The following is a 13,990-nucleotide window of genomic DNA, read 5'->3' on the forward strand; positions in this document are numbered from 1 at the left end:
ATACCTACTACACCAAATATCAACCTACAATACCTACTACACCAAATGATAACCTTCAATACCTACTACACCAAAAGATAACCTTCAATACCTACTACACCAAATGATAACCTTCAATACCTACTACAACAAATAATAACCTTTAATACCTACTACACCAAATATCAACCTACAATACCTACTACATCAAATATCAACCTACAATACCTACTACACCAAATGATAACCTTCAATACCTACTACACCAAATGATAACCTTCAATACCTACTACACCAAATATCAACCTACAATACCTACTACATCAAATATCAACCTACAATACCTACTACACCAAATATCAACCTACAATACCTACTACAACAAATAATAACCTTCAATACCTACTACACCAAATGATAACCTTCAATACCTACTTCACCAAATAAAAACCTTCAATACCTACTACAACAAATAATAACCTTCAATACCTACTACATCAAATATCAACCTACAATATCTACTACACCAAATATCAACCTACAATACCTACTACACCAAATGATAACCTTCAATACCTACTACATCAAATATCCACCTACAATACCTACTACACCTAATGTCGACAAACCGTCAATACACACTACAGCAAAAAACAACCATCAATACTAACTAGACTAAATAACAAACAGCCAATACCTACTACACCAAATAACAACCATCAATACCTACTACACCATGATAACCGTCAATACCTAATATCTATACACCAAACGACAACCGTCAAAACTGACTTCACAAAGTAACAACCGTCAATACCATTACAGCAAATAACAACCGTTAAGACTACTACCGCAAATGAAAAACGTCAACACATACTACACCATGACAACCGTCAATGCCTTTAACACAAAATAACAACCTACAATATCTACTACACCAAATAACAACCGTCATTACCATTACAGCAAATAACAACCGTCGATACTACTGCCGCAAATGACAAACGTCAACACATACTACACCATGAAAAACGTCAACGCATACTACACCAAATATCAACCTACAATACCTACTACACCAAATATCAACCTACAATACCTACTACATCAAATATCAACCTACAATACCTACTACACCAAATGATAACCTTCAATACCTACTACATCAAATATCCACCTACAATACCTACTACATCTAATGTCGACAAACCGTCAATACACACTACAGCAAAAAACAACCATCAATACTAACTAGACTAAATAACCAACCGCAAATACCTACTACACCAAATAACAACCATCAATACCTACTACACCATGATAACCGTCAATACCTAATATCTATACACCAAAAGACAACAGTCAAAACTGACTTCACAAAGTAACAACCGTCAATGCCATTACAGCAAATAACAACCGTTAATACTACTACCGCAAATGACAAACGTCAACACATACTACACCATGACAACTGCTAATGCCTTTAACACAAAATAACAACCTACAATATCTACTACACCAAATATCAACCTACAATACCTACTACACCATATATCAACCTACAATACCTACTACACCAAATATTAACCTACAATACCTACTACACCAAATATCAACCTACAATACCTACTACACCAGATGATAACCTTCAATACCTACTACACCAAATATCAACCTACAATACTTACTACGCCAAATGATAACCTTCAATACCTACTACACCAAATATCAACCTACAATACCTACTACATCAAATATCAACCTACAATACCTACTACATTAAATGATAACCTTCAATACCTACTACACCAAATAATAACCTTATATACCTACTACATCAAATATCAACCTACAATACCTACTACATCAAATATCAACCTACAATACCTACTACATCAAATATCAACCTACAATACCTACTACACCAAATATCAACCTACAATACCTACTACACCAAATGATAACCTACAATACCTACTACACCAAATGATAACCTTCAATACCTACTACACCAAATAATAACCTTCAATACCTACTACATCAAATATCAACCTACAATACCTACTACATCAAATATCAACCTACAATACCTACTACACCAAATATCAACCTACAATACCTACTACACCTAATGATAACCTACAATACCTACTACACCAAATGATAACCTTCAATACCTACTACACCAAATATCAACCTACAATACCTACTACACCAAATGATAACCTTCAATACCTACTACACCAAATATTCACCTACAATACCTACTACACCAAATATCAACCTACAATACCTACTACACCAAATAATAACCTTCAATACCTACTACACCAAATATCAACCTACAATACTTACTACGCCAAATGATAACCTTCAATACCTACTACACCAAATAATAACCTACAATACCTACTACACCAAATATCAACCTACAATACCTACTACATCAAATATCAACCTACAATACCTACTACACCAAATAATAACCTTCAATACCTACTACACCAAATATCAACCTACAATACCTACTACATCAAATATCAACCTACAAAACCTACTACACCAAATAATAACCTTCAATACCATCTACACCAAATATCAACCTACAATACCTACTACACCAAAAATCAACCTACAATATCTACTACATCAAATATCCACCTACAATACCTACTACACCTAATGTCGACAAACCTTCAAAACACACTACAGCAAAAAACAACCATCAATACTAACTAGACTAAATAACAAATCGCCAATACCTGCTACACCAAATAACAACCATCAATGCCTACTACACCATGATAACCGTCAATACCTTATATATATACACCAAAAGACAACCGTCAATACTGACTTCACAAAATAACAACCGTCAATACCACTACAGCAAAAAACAACCGGTAATACTACTACAGCAAATGACAAACGTCAACACATACTACACCATGACAACCGTCAATGCCTTTAACACAAAATAACAACCTACAATATCTACTACACCAAATAATAACCGTCAATACCTACTACATCAAATATCAACCTACAATACCTACTACACCAAATGATAACCTTCAATACCTAAAACACCAAATATCAACCGTAAATACCTTCTACACCAACCACCAACCGTCATTAGCTACTACACCAAATGACAATCGTCAATACCTACTACACCAAATAACAATCGTCAATGCCTACTACACATAATAAGTAAACCGTCAATACCCACTACAGCAAACAACAACCGTCATTAGCTACTACACCAAATGACAATCGTCAATACATACTACACCAAATGACAATCGTCAATGCCTACTACACAAAATAACAAACCGTCAATACCTAATACACTAAATAACAACCGTCAATACCTACTTCACCAAATAACAATCGTCAATACCTACTATATATACACCAAATAACAACCGTCAATACGTACTACACCAAATGATAACCGTCAATGCCTACTACACCAAACATCAATCGTCATTACCTACTACACCAAATGACAATCGTCAATACCTACTACACCATTTAACAATCGTCCATGCCTACCACACATAATAACAAACCGTCAATACCAACTACAGCAAATAACAACCATCAATACTTACTACACCAAATAACAACCGTCCATACCTAAACATCAAAAATCAAACGCATTAAGAGCATACGATACAGTTTTGATCCTGTATTTACAAGTTGATGATAATTTGCATATAGACATTTTTTTACCTGATTAAATCAAATATGTAATAAAAAATATACCTTCATGTGCTACTTTTTGGGTTAAATGAGGTCGAAATTTTGTATATTTGCTCAAAATTCGGATTTGTGGCCTTATTTTCCCTTTAGAAAGAAAGCCATAACTTTTTTGTTTTTAAAGATAAACACAAATTGTTTTTTTGTGAAATAATTTGTAATTTCTGTATTTTATAAGTATCTTAAATATTTACGCAATTTTTATTCAAAAATAATACATCTTTATCAAATGGACATGAATTGAGAAAAAAACGTCATTTTTTGCTGTATATTTATCAAACTTTAAAAACAATGCATTATTTACAGTTTTATAAAATTTGGCCCACATAATCTTCCTGCAAAATGAAACAAAATGTCATTTTAAAAAATAGGGGTACATGCACTCGTTTTCAAATTAAATCAGTTTGAATGATAAAAATCAGTCGAAAAATGCATCTTTTCCCGATATGTCACAGTTTGACGTCGCGAAAATAACATATTACGTTAGCAACGTCATTACCTCCCCTGTAACTGTATCGTATGCCCTTAAGATCTAACGTCAATACCAAAATGTAATCGCAATAAAATATATATCACATAAGACAACCACTGACCAAGTGCCTTTGGTGGGACAGGCAAATGAATACTAGTATGTATCTGGATAACGCTATTTTTTTTTTAAATCTCAATCCAGCTTTTTTTAATTTCGATCTGTTAAGTGATTTAACAAACATAACCTTTTAACACGTCAATCAACCTTAACTTGAAATAAAGCATATCACATCTAATTATAGTAGAAAAGAAAGGATACGGGGTATCCTACTATGACACAAAATCAGTATATGCACAGCAAAAAACACAAAATTCACAGAACTAGCGATCTTATTGCTCAAAGTAAAAGTGAGGTTTTCGGCACGTAGAAAAAATACTCTCACCCCTAGCTCTGATTTGAGCAGAATTCTTTGCAAACTGACGATCACGTCACAACTGTGAATTGAAGAAAAAAGCCATAGAGTAATATTTAGACAACCACGATGCACATCGAGGTATCTCTTAGATAACTTCGGATGCAGAAAATAATGAGATCTGTATTCTATCTGGACCGACAGGAGGGGGAATTTATGTTTAACGTCCAGTGGCAATATTAAAAGAATATCCCGACTATAATATGTTTATACAATATGACTCTGAACCTGCTTTCACCACATTAATGGTACAAATTATATGCAGCATATCAGCAATTCGACAATTATTGTCTCCTCAGTGATACACGTGTACTCTAGATGAATATATTTGAAAATTCAAAACTGTAATGTAAAATATGAATAAATGCAAAAAAAATAAAATTTTGTACTTGCTTCTGTCTATTGATCATGAAGAAGCATCTGTCTAAGTTCATTGTTTTGTTCATAAATCATGTCATTAGTTTTCTCGTTAGAATTGTACCATTTTGTCATATCGGGGCCATTTATAATAACTAACTATACGGTTTAGGTTTTACTCATTGTTGAAGCTTAAAAGCGACTTATTGTTGCTAACATCTACGTCATTTGTTCTCTGATGGATAGTTGTCTCATTATAACTTACTATACAGTATGGGTTTTACTCATGGTTGAAGCCGTACGGTGACCTGTTGTTGGTTACATCACGTCATGTGTTCTCTAGTGAATAGTTGTCTCATTATAACTTACTAACAGTATGGGTTTAACTCATTGTTGAAGCCGTACAGCGACTTATTGTTGCTAACATATACGTCATTTGTCTCTGGTGGATAGTTGTCTCATTGAAAATCATACATCTTCTTTTTTATATTTAAACAACAGACTGATGACGCTGACGACAGAGAGTATGATCGCTTTTTCGCTTATGTGACAACAGGTCCGACAAAAAGGACCCAGAAAAATTAGAGACAAATCGAGTAAGAAACCAATGCTAGTTCACATGGTTATAGTCCACAGAAACATATATTACATGAACACATTATTCTTGATTAAAGCTCTTACTTCTATATGCTCTACGCATAGTCGAGAACAGCACATTCCAAGTCTTTGAACCTGCTGTGGCTCGACCTCACGTCCTCCCACACTCGAAGGCAAGCACACTACCACTAGACTACAATAGGTGGTTCTTATATCATATGTCATGTCCACTCGATACAAACAAAATCAAATTTGGATTTTTTTGTTGTTCTTCATCTGAAAGTTACACTAAGACCCTAAGGAAAATAATACACCACCAAAAATTTCAGTCTAGCGATAACCACTGTAAATTTAGCAATTTATCTTTAAATGACATCTCTCAAAAAAAATGTTTACACCCCAGATGGTTTGGTCAGTTTTTCCAGTACTATAAGCAATAGGTCAAATTTATTTGGTGTATGGAATGGTTGTAAGGTGTATATGTCTGTCTGGCAGGTATCATTTGACCTTGCCCTCATTTTCATGGTTCATTGGTAAATGTTAAGGGTTTTTTGTTTTGTCTGTCTTTCAATTATCATAAGCAATAGATCAATTATATTTTGTGTATAAAAAAATTGTTATTGTATATGTCTGTTTGACGGCATTTATTTGACCTGAGTTTCTGTGATTTTTTTAGTTAAAACTTTATCTTTAAGACTTTCAACATAAAATCAATGGTCAGTAAAGCTGGCGAGACATTACAACGTGTGTACTCTTGTTTGTTTGAAATATAACATAGTTTCTTTTTTTCATATATCTGAGCCTTATACAGCTTACTACAGTTATAGGTTTTGCTAATTGTTGAAGGCCTTATGGTGACCTATAGCTGATGACATATAATTTTGGTCTCTATGGTATAATAGTCTCATTGGCAATCATATCACATCTCCATATCTTTATATTAGTTACCTAAAACTCAATATAGGCCTCAAAACTTTCAGTAGATTTACAGACACTGTAACATGACCTATTAATCCTAAAATCAGTACAGTTTTTCCAACGGAGCAATATCAAAACAAGTTGTGTGAAATAATCATTTTGGATTGAAATATTCTGTCCCTAAGAAAACTGGAAAGCTGACTCCCAGACATCTTTTATGATATGATTATAATAAAGCCAAGTTGACTTTTGTAGTTAAAGCTGTTATCCTAATGCTAGCAAGTAAAAGGTTTGTTTGGCCTACTTGCTTTGTTTGTATAAAAGTTGGTTGCACTACTCCGTCATGTTAATTACACAATTTGTCATTATGAAATGTGAACTGCAAAGACAAAATGATGAATGCATTCTCCAAATCTATCATATTCACATTGAATACTGTTCAAACCCAATTCAAACGTAGAAGACAATAACTATCAGCAGTTGTCTTTTTAACAAATTAACATATATCTAAGTGAATAAAAATACATAAAATACTGATAAATAATTTTATTATGATTATTTTTATATCATCAAAATATATTTCTATATTACAATATATAATTCAAATTTTTTTGGAAACAGCCCCAGCAATTTTGAAAACAGGGACATAAAATATTGACTTAAAAATGGTGTTAGCTGCCATGTTAAAACTTTATGAGGTTACTACAAAATAGTAAAAAACTGGTAAAGCAAGTAATACTTTTTTTGAAGCAGGGTGGTTATACACAGTATTCAGTCTATTACTTTCATTACTTCCAGGAGAGATCAAAGGATTTGAAACAAGAGTACACTGAAAAGTCTTTCCTACTTTACTCATTATTTTAAGTGCAATTTGCCTCGGATCCTCTTTGAAAGTATTTTTTTTGGGGGGGGGGGGGGGGGGGGGGGGGCTGAATATAAATTTGAATGTATAACCAGAATAAAAAATGCATACAAAATTAAGTAAAAACTGAATCGAGGTTTCAAATAAAATCCTCTTTCAAAAGCTGAAAAGCAATAGACGGAAAGACAAATAGACAATGGACCCAAAGTGATGACAGATCTTACATGGCCTTTTAGACCTGCTGTAATATAATTTTATTTCTTCAGCATATAAGATCACTGTTTTTTTCTTTAGAATGTATGGTTATTACGTGTCATAATAATTGGTTCTATTAACAGATTAAATACAACATATTTATCTTGCAATTATACAGTACCCCAACATCCAAACAAAACAAAAAATATAGGGGTTTGTCATGTTAGCAAAAATATAGAAAGGAATACATACACAAGAGAAAATACGAACCAACATAACAATACAAATAAAATGGTAGGCTATATTTGTGTACATAAAAAAAGAAGATGTGGTATAATTGCCAATGAAACAACTCTTCACAAGAGACCAAATGACACAGTAATTAACAACTATAGGTCAACCTACAGCCTTCAACAATGAGCAAAGCCCATACCGCTGTATATAACTGTACCATCTAACAATAATCGTAAAATATGCTCATGTCCTACTTCACATGCATAAAATAATGATGATGTTCCATCTTTTTTGTCATGTTGATGATTCAAGATTTAAGAAGAAAGTTTTCTTTTTTTTTGTGTGTGATTTGTTAAAATCACTATTATAGATGCATGTTTATTATCTGTTGCAATGTTAAAAGGGGATTCCCCATCGAGTCTGCATATCTGTGTATCTGCTTCTTTATCTAGCAATAAACGTACAATATCCTCATGTCCCAATTCACTCGCATAAAACAATGGTGATGTTCCATCTTCATTTGTCATGTTGATGTCAGCATTATGGTCCAGAAGACAACGGACTATATCTATCCTACCCATAAAACAGGCTATGTGTAATGGAGAACAACCAGCTATTACATCAAAGGCATAATCTACTGACTTTTTTTTGACATAATCTTTTACATGTGATGATGTATTCTCTACCAGGCTATCAAATAATTCTTGTTTTTCTTTGTCCAATGTTTTCCTTCGATGATTATATAATGTATCTGTTATAGACTGTTTACTATATATACAGATATTACAGTCAGCATTGTTCTCTAACAGTATCTGTGTTATCTCTATGTGTCCTTTCAATGCACTGAAATATAAAGCATTACCTCCATCATATGTCTGGGCATTAATGTTTGGTTTATGTTTCATTAACAGCTGTACTATACTGGTGTGGTTACTGATACATGAACTGATCAGTGGTGTAATACCATTATTGTCACATAGATCAACATTAGGATTCTTCTCTAACAGTAACTTTACTATATCAGTATGTCCATTTAAACTTGCCTTTTGCAGAGGACTATTGTCATCCTTGTCACATAGATCAACACTAGGATTCTTCTCTAACAGTAACTTCACTATATCAGTATGTCCTTTATAACTTGCCCAGTACAGAGGACTCAAGCGATCCTTGATACATAGATCAACATTAGGATTCTTCTTTAACAGTAACTTTACTATATCAGTATGTTCATTTAAACTTGCAATGTACAGAGGACTACAGCCATCCTTGTCACATAGATCAACATTAGGATCCTTCTCTAATAGTAACTTTACTACATCAGTATTTCCATTTACACTTGCAATGAACAGAGGACTACAGCCTTTATTGATACATAGATCAACATTAGGATTCTTCTCTAACAGTAACTTTACTATATCAGTATTTCCACTTAAAATTGCAATGAACAGAGGACTACAGCCATTCTTGTCACATAGATCAACATTAGGATTCTTCTCTAACAGTAACTTTACTATATCAGTATGTCAATTTAAACTTGCAATGAACAAAGGACTACAGCCTTTCTTGTTACATAGATCAACATTAGGATTCTTCTCTAACAGTAACTTTATTATATCAGTATGTCCATTTAAATTTGCAATGTACAGAGGACTACAGCCATCCTTGTCACATAGATCAACATTAGGATTCTTCTTTAACAGTAACTTTACTGTATCAGTATGTCCATTTAAACTTGCAATTAACAGAGGACTATCGCCATCATTGATACATAGATCAACAGTAGGATTCATCTCTAACAGTAACTTTACTATATCAGTTTTTCCACTTAAAATTGCAATGAACAGAGGACTACAGCCACTCTTGTCACATAGATCAACATTAGGATTCTTCTCTAACAGTAACTTTACTATATCAGTATGTCCTCGAACAGAGGACTATAGCCATCATTGTTACATATATCAACATTAGGATTCTTCTCTAACAGTAACTTTACTATATCAGTATGTCCTTTAAAACTTGCAACTAACAGAGGACTATCGCCATCATTGATACATAGATCAACATTAGGATCCTTCTCTAACAGTAACTTTACTATATCAGTATGTCCTTTAACACTTGCAACGAACAGAGGACTACAGCCTTTCTTTTCACATAGACCAACATTAGGATTCTTCTCTAACAGTAACTTTACTATATCAGTATGTCCTTGCTGACTTGCCATGATCAGTCCAGTAGTCCCATCACCTCTACACTGATCCACATCCACACAATTATGTAACACCCACTGTATCATATCTGTATAACCACTAAAACAAGCCCTTATTAGTGGAGTATTACCAGATCCATACTGCTCTTTTGGTATTATTGAATCCTTGGTATTGGCTAATTTCAGTTGTTGTGGTTTGTCTAATTGTTGTAAGATATGTAATAACTGTCGTTCGAATGATGATACTTTAATATTATTGTTTTTAAACACAACAGTCACATTTCCTGATGACCAGTCTTTTATAAACCTTTCTAAATATGATTCTAAATATTCATCTGGTATTTCAATAATGAAGTCTATGTTACAATTCGGGTAATATTGTGATGTCTGCCAAATAAAACGTGCATGCACTAAATCACTATCACCATGATCTATCAAACATTCAATCATTGTCTGACCAAAGTAATGAGCAAGGAAGTCAAAAAGTTTATCATGTACAGTCCTATAAATACCATCCATTTTACATATAAATGTACCATCTAGGGTGTCAAGGGCATGTTGCAGTTTTGTCTTGGATATTCGTCTGTCCAATCCACAAGCATTATATGTGTCTTTTATGATCAGTTTTTGCCTCTTTGTTACTTTACCCTGGAACCATTTTTCTTCTAGGTGATTATTAAAGAGAACGCATAAAGCAAGACTGCATATTCTATATTTCCCTTCATCACCGTGCTCATTTAACTTGTCTAGCTCATTTTTATAGACAGCAAAAGGATTTTTGAAAAATTCGTTTACATCTACATTTTTTTTCATGACATAAACTACACAACAGTGGAAAAAAATCACAGTTTTGTGATAGATCATTAATATCTTTCATGCTTGTACCAATATAGGTATTTGCTATATTTGTTTTCTCAAAAGATGCAAGACATAACTTATCTGATATTAAGTTGCATTCACAAGATTTAAAAGGTGCTAATATATTAAACTTTTCATCTTTAAAAACTTGTAATCTACAAGATACAATAATCTTACAACATTTGTCTGCAATAATTGTTTTAATTACAGGTAACAGTTGCTCCCAGTTATCAATCTTTTGTTGGTTGGCAGTAAAATTTCCACAAATATCATCAACAATGAAGACTGTCTGTTTACCAGGCTGATAATAATCTCTTATGTCTGTTGGTGAGTACACTGGTATTATACTGTATCCTTCCTTCAATAAAAGAAGTGCTATGTGTCTTGCAATAAATGATTTTCCAACTCCTGATGGAGCGGTTATAGTCAAGCAACTACTGTCCTGTAAACATTTTAGGATGTAATCACTAGCTCTTGTAGACACGAACATTTTATCTTTCTTTTCCCAGTCTTCTATTTGTTTATTTATTAGCTCTGAAAATTATATGAATTGTAGCTTATTAAACATTGAAAAAAATTACTATTTATATGATAAGTTCAAACAGACATAAAATAGTGAATTGAGTCTATGTTGAAAGTTGTTTCACATTTTGACTCTCTCAGGACTTTTTATACCTTATTATACCGTACAAGTTTTCCTCATTGTTGAAGACTGAATGGTTACCTGTGAATGTTTATATATTTGTCCATATGAGGATAGGTGTCTCCTTGAATTGGACATCATTCCTTATCTGCTTGTTTTCATAAAATCTAAATTGAAAATATCCCTTCAAAACGTATACTTACTAGCAAAATAATAATAAATTGTCTTGGTTAACCATTAGTAATTTTATAATCATTCATAACAAGTGAATCTGTGAGCTACTGCTCACTAATGATACACCGCCTAGCTAAAAGTATAAGGTAAACAGGAAGTTGTTGAGTGATGAATCTGAAAAACACATCTCACGGTATAGTTGACTTGTATAAACCCTGAAACCAAATTTCAGAAATCCTTGTATTGTAGTTCCTAAGAAAAATATAACGAAAATTTTCAACTTGGATATCATGTGTAAAATGGTACAAGTTTTCGGTAAATAGGAAGTTGTTGAGTGATGAATCTGAAAACGCATCACACAGTATAGCGGACTTATATAAACCCTGAAACCAAATTTCAGAAATCTTTGTAATGAAGTTCCTGAGAATCATGCGACGGACAGATGGACTGACGGACAAACAGCTGTAAAATAGTATACCCCTTTTTTTTTAAAATGGGGTTATAAAAATGAAAGAGGTTTTACTACACGTATCACATAAACTTTACATTATCAATGATTTATCTAATTGATGTCAATGAGGTGAAGGTCGGATATACTCTGTCTCACAGCCACGTAGACTGCAAGGATCTAATATACCAAGTATATATTTCCATATTTGACAAATTATTTTAGAGGTCAGAAAGCCTTTGATCTGACTAAATATCAAACATACTAAGCGACAAGTATGTCCAGAGATTGCAAGGGTGCAGTCTTTGGTTGTTGTCAAATTATAAAATGTCAAAATACATAAACTAATATTATACCTCTAATATTATTTGGAATTATTTCACTCAGCTCAGTTTCCATTTTATTTAATTTCTCTTTAAGTTTTGAATTTTCTTCTTTTTCTGAAATCAGAAAAGAATGTTTAAATCATGGTTTATTACACAAGGAAATTGTATTTAAAAAATGCATTCTACTAACATCTTGATATGTTCATAATAACATAAAATGCATCATAAGCACTTTTCAATTAGGGGTCATCAATAATTTTCAACCTTTTTCCAAAGTGTACAAAACATAAAATACATCATAATATAAAAAAGAAGATGTAGTATGATTGCCAATGAGACAACTATCCACTAAAGACCAAAATGACACAGACATTAACAACTATAGGTCACCGTACGGCCTTCAACAATGAGCAAAGCCCATACCGCATAGTCAGCTATAAAAGCACTTTTAATTTACCACATCAGGAACGCTCTAATGCAATTATTTGATACCTCATTAAATTAATATTTCCCAGGGGCATATATATATATATATAACTCGTTTAAAAATATTTGATCAGCACTTATTTTCGAAAGTGTCAGAGACATTGCTGATATAAACCTATGATATAAGTTTCATAAAAAGGCTGGCAATAATTGTACACATGAGAGCGCTGACAATGCAAGTTTTCATTTAATCAATATTTCCAATGGGCATAACTCTTTTAAAAATAATTGATCCCCACTGATTGTTAAATTCTCTAAAGACATTGGTGATATAAACCTATAAATTATATAAATTTAATTAAAAAAAAAGAATTGGACACATTAGAGGTCTCTTAAGGCAATTTTCCAAATATGTAATCAATATTTCCAAGGGGTATAACTCTATAACAAATTATTGGTCGGCACTGATTTTTAAATTTTTTCATAGACATAGCTAATATAAACCTATTATTGAAGTTTCATAAAATTCTGACAAGAATTGTACACAAGAGAGCGCTAACAATGCAATTTCCCATATAATGAATGTTTCCAAGGGACATAACTCTTTTAACATGAATGTGTCCATTGTACACGGATGCCCCACTCGCACTATCATTTTCTATGTTCAGTAGACCTTGGGGTCAAAACTCTAATTTGGCATTTCAATTACAAAGATCATATCATAGGGAACATGTGTACTAAGTTTCAAGTTGATTGGACTTCAACTTCATCATAAACTACCTTGACCAAAAACTTTAACCAAAAACTTTAACCTGAAGCGGAACAGACAGGCGGACGAATGAAAGAAGGGATGGACGGACGGACAAACGAATATAAGAATATAAGAACAGACCGTAAAACATGATGCTCTTAGGTGGGGCATAACAATAATTGATCGTCACTGATTTTTTAACTCGTAAAAGACATTGCTGATATAAACCGGTCAGATAAGTTTCATAAAAATCTGGCAAGAATTGACCACATGAGAGCGCTAACAATGCAATTTTCCATATAATTAA

This window comes from Mytilus galloprovincialis, chromosome 9 (genome assembly GCF_965363235.1).
Source record: "Mytilus galloprovincialis chromosome 9, xbMytGall1.hap1.1, whole genome shotgun sequence".
Taxonomy (NCBI): domain Eukaryota; kingdom Metazoa; phylum Mollusca; class Bivalvia; order Mytilida; family Mytilidae; genus Mytilus; species Mytilus galloprovincialis.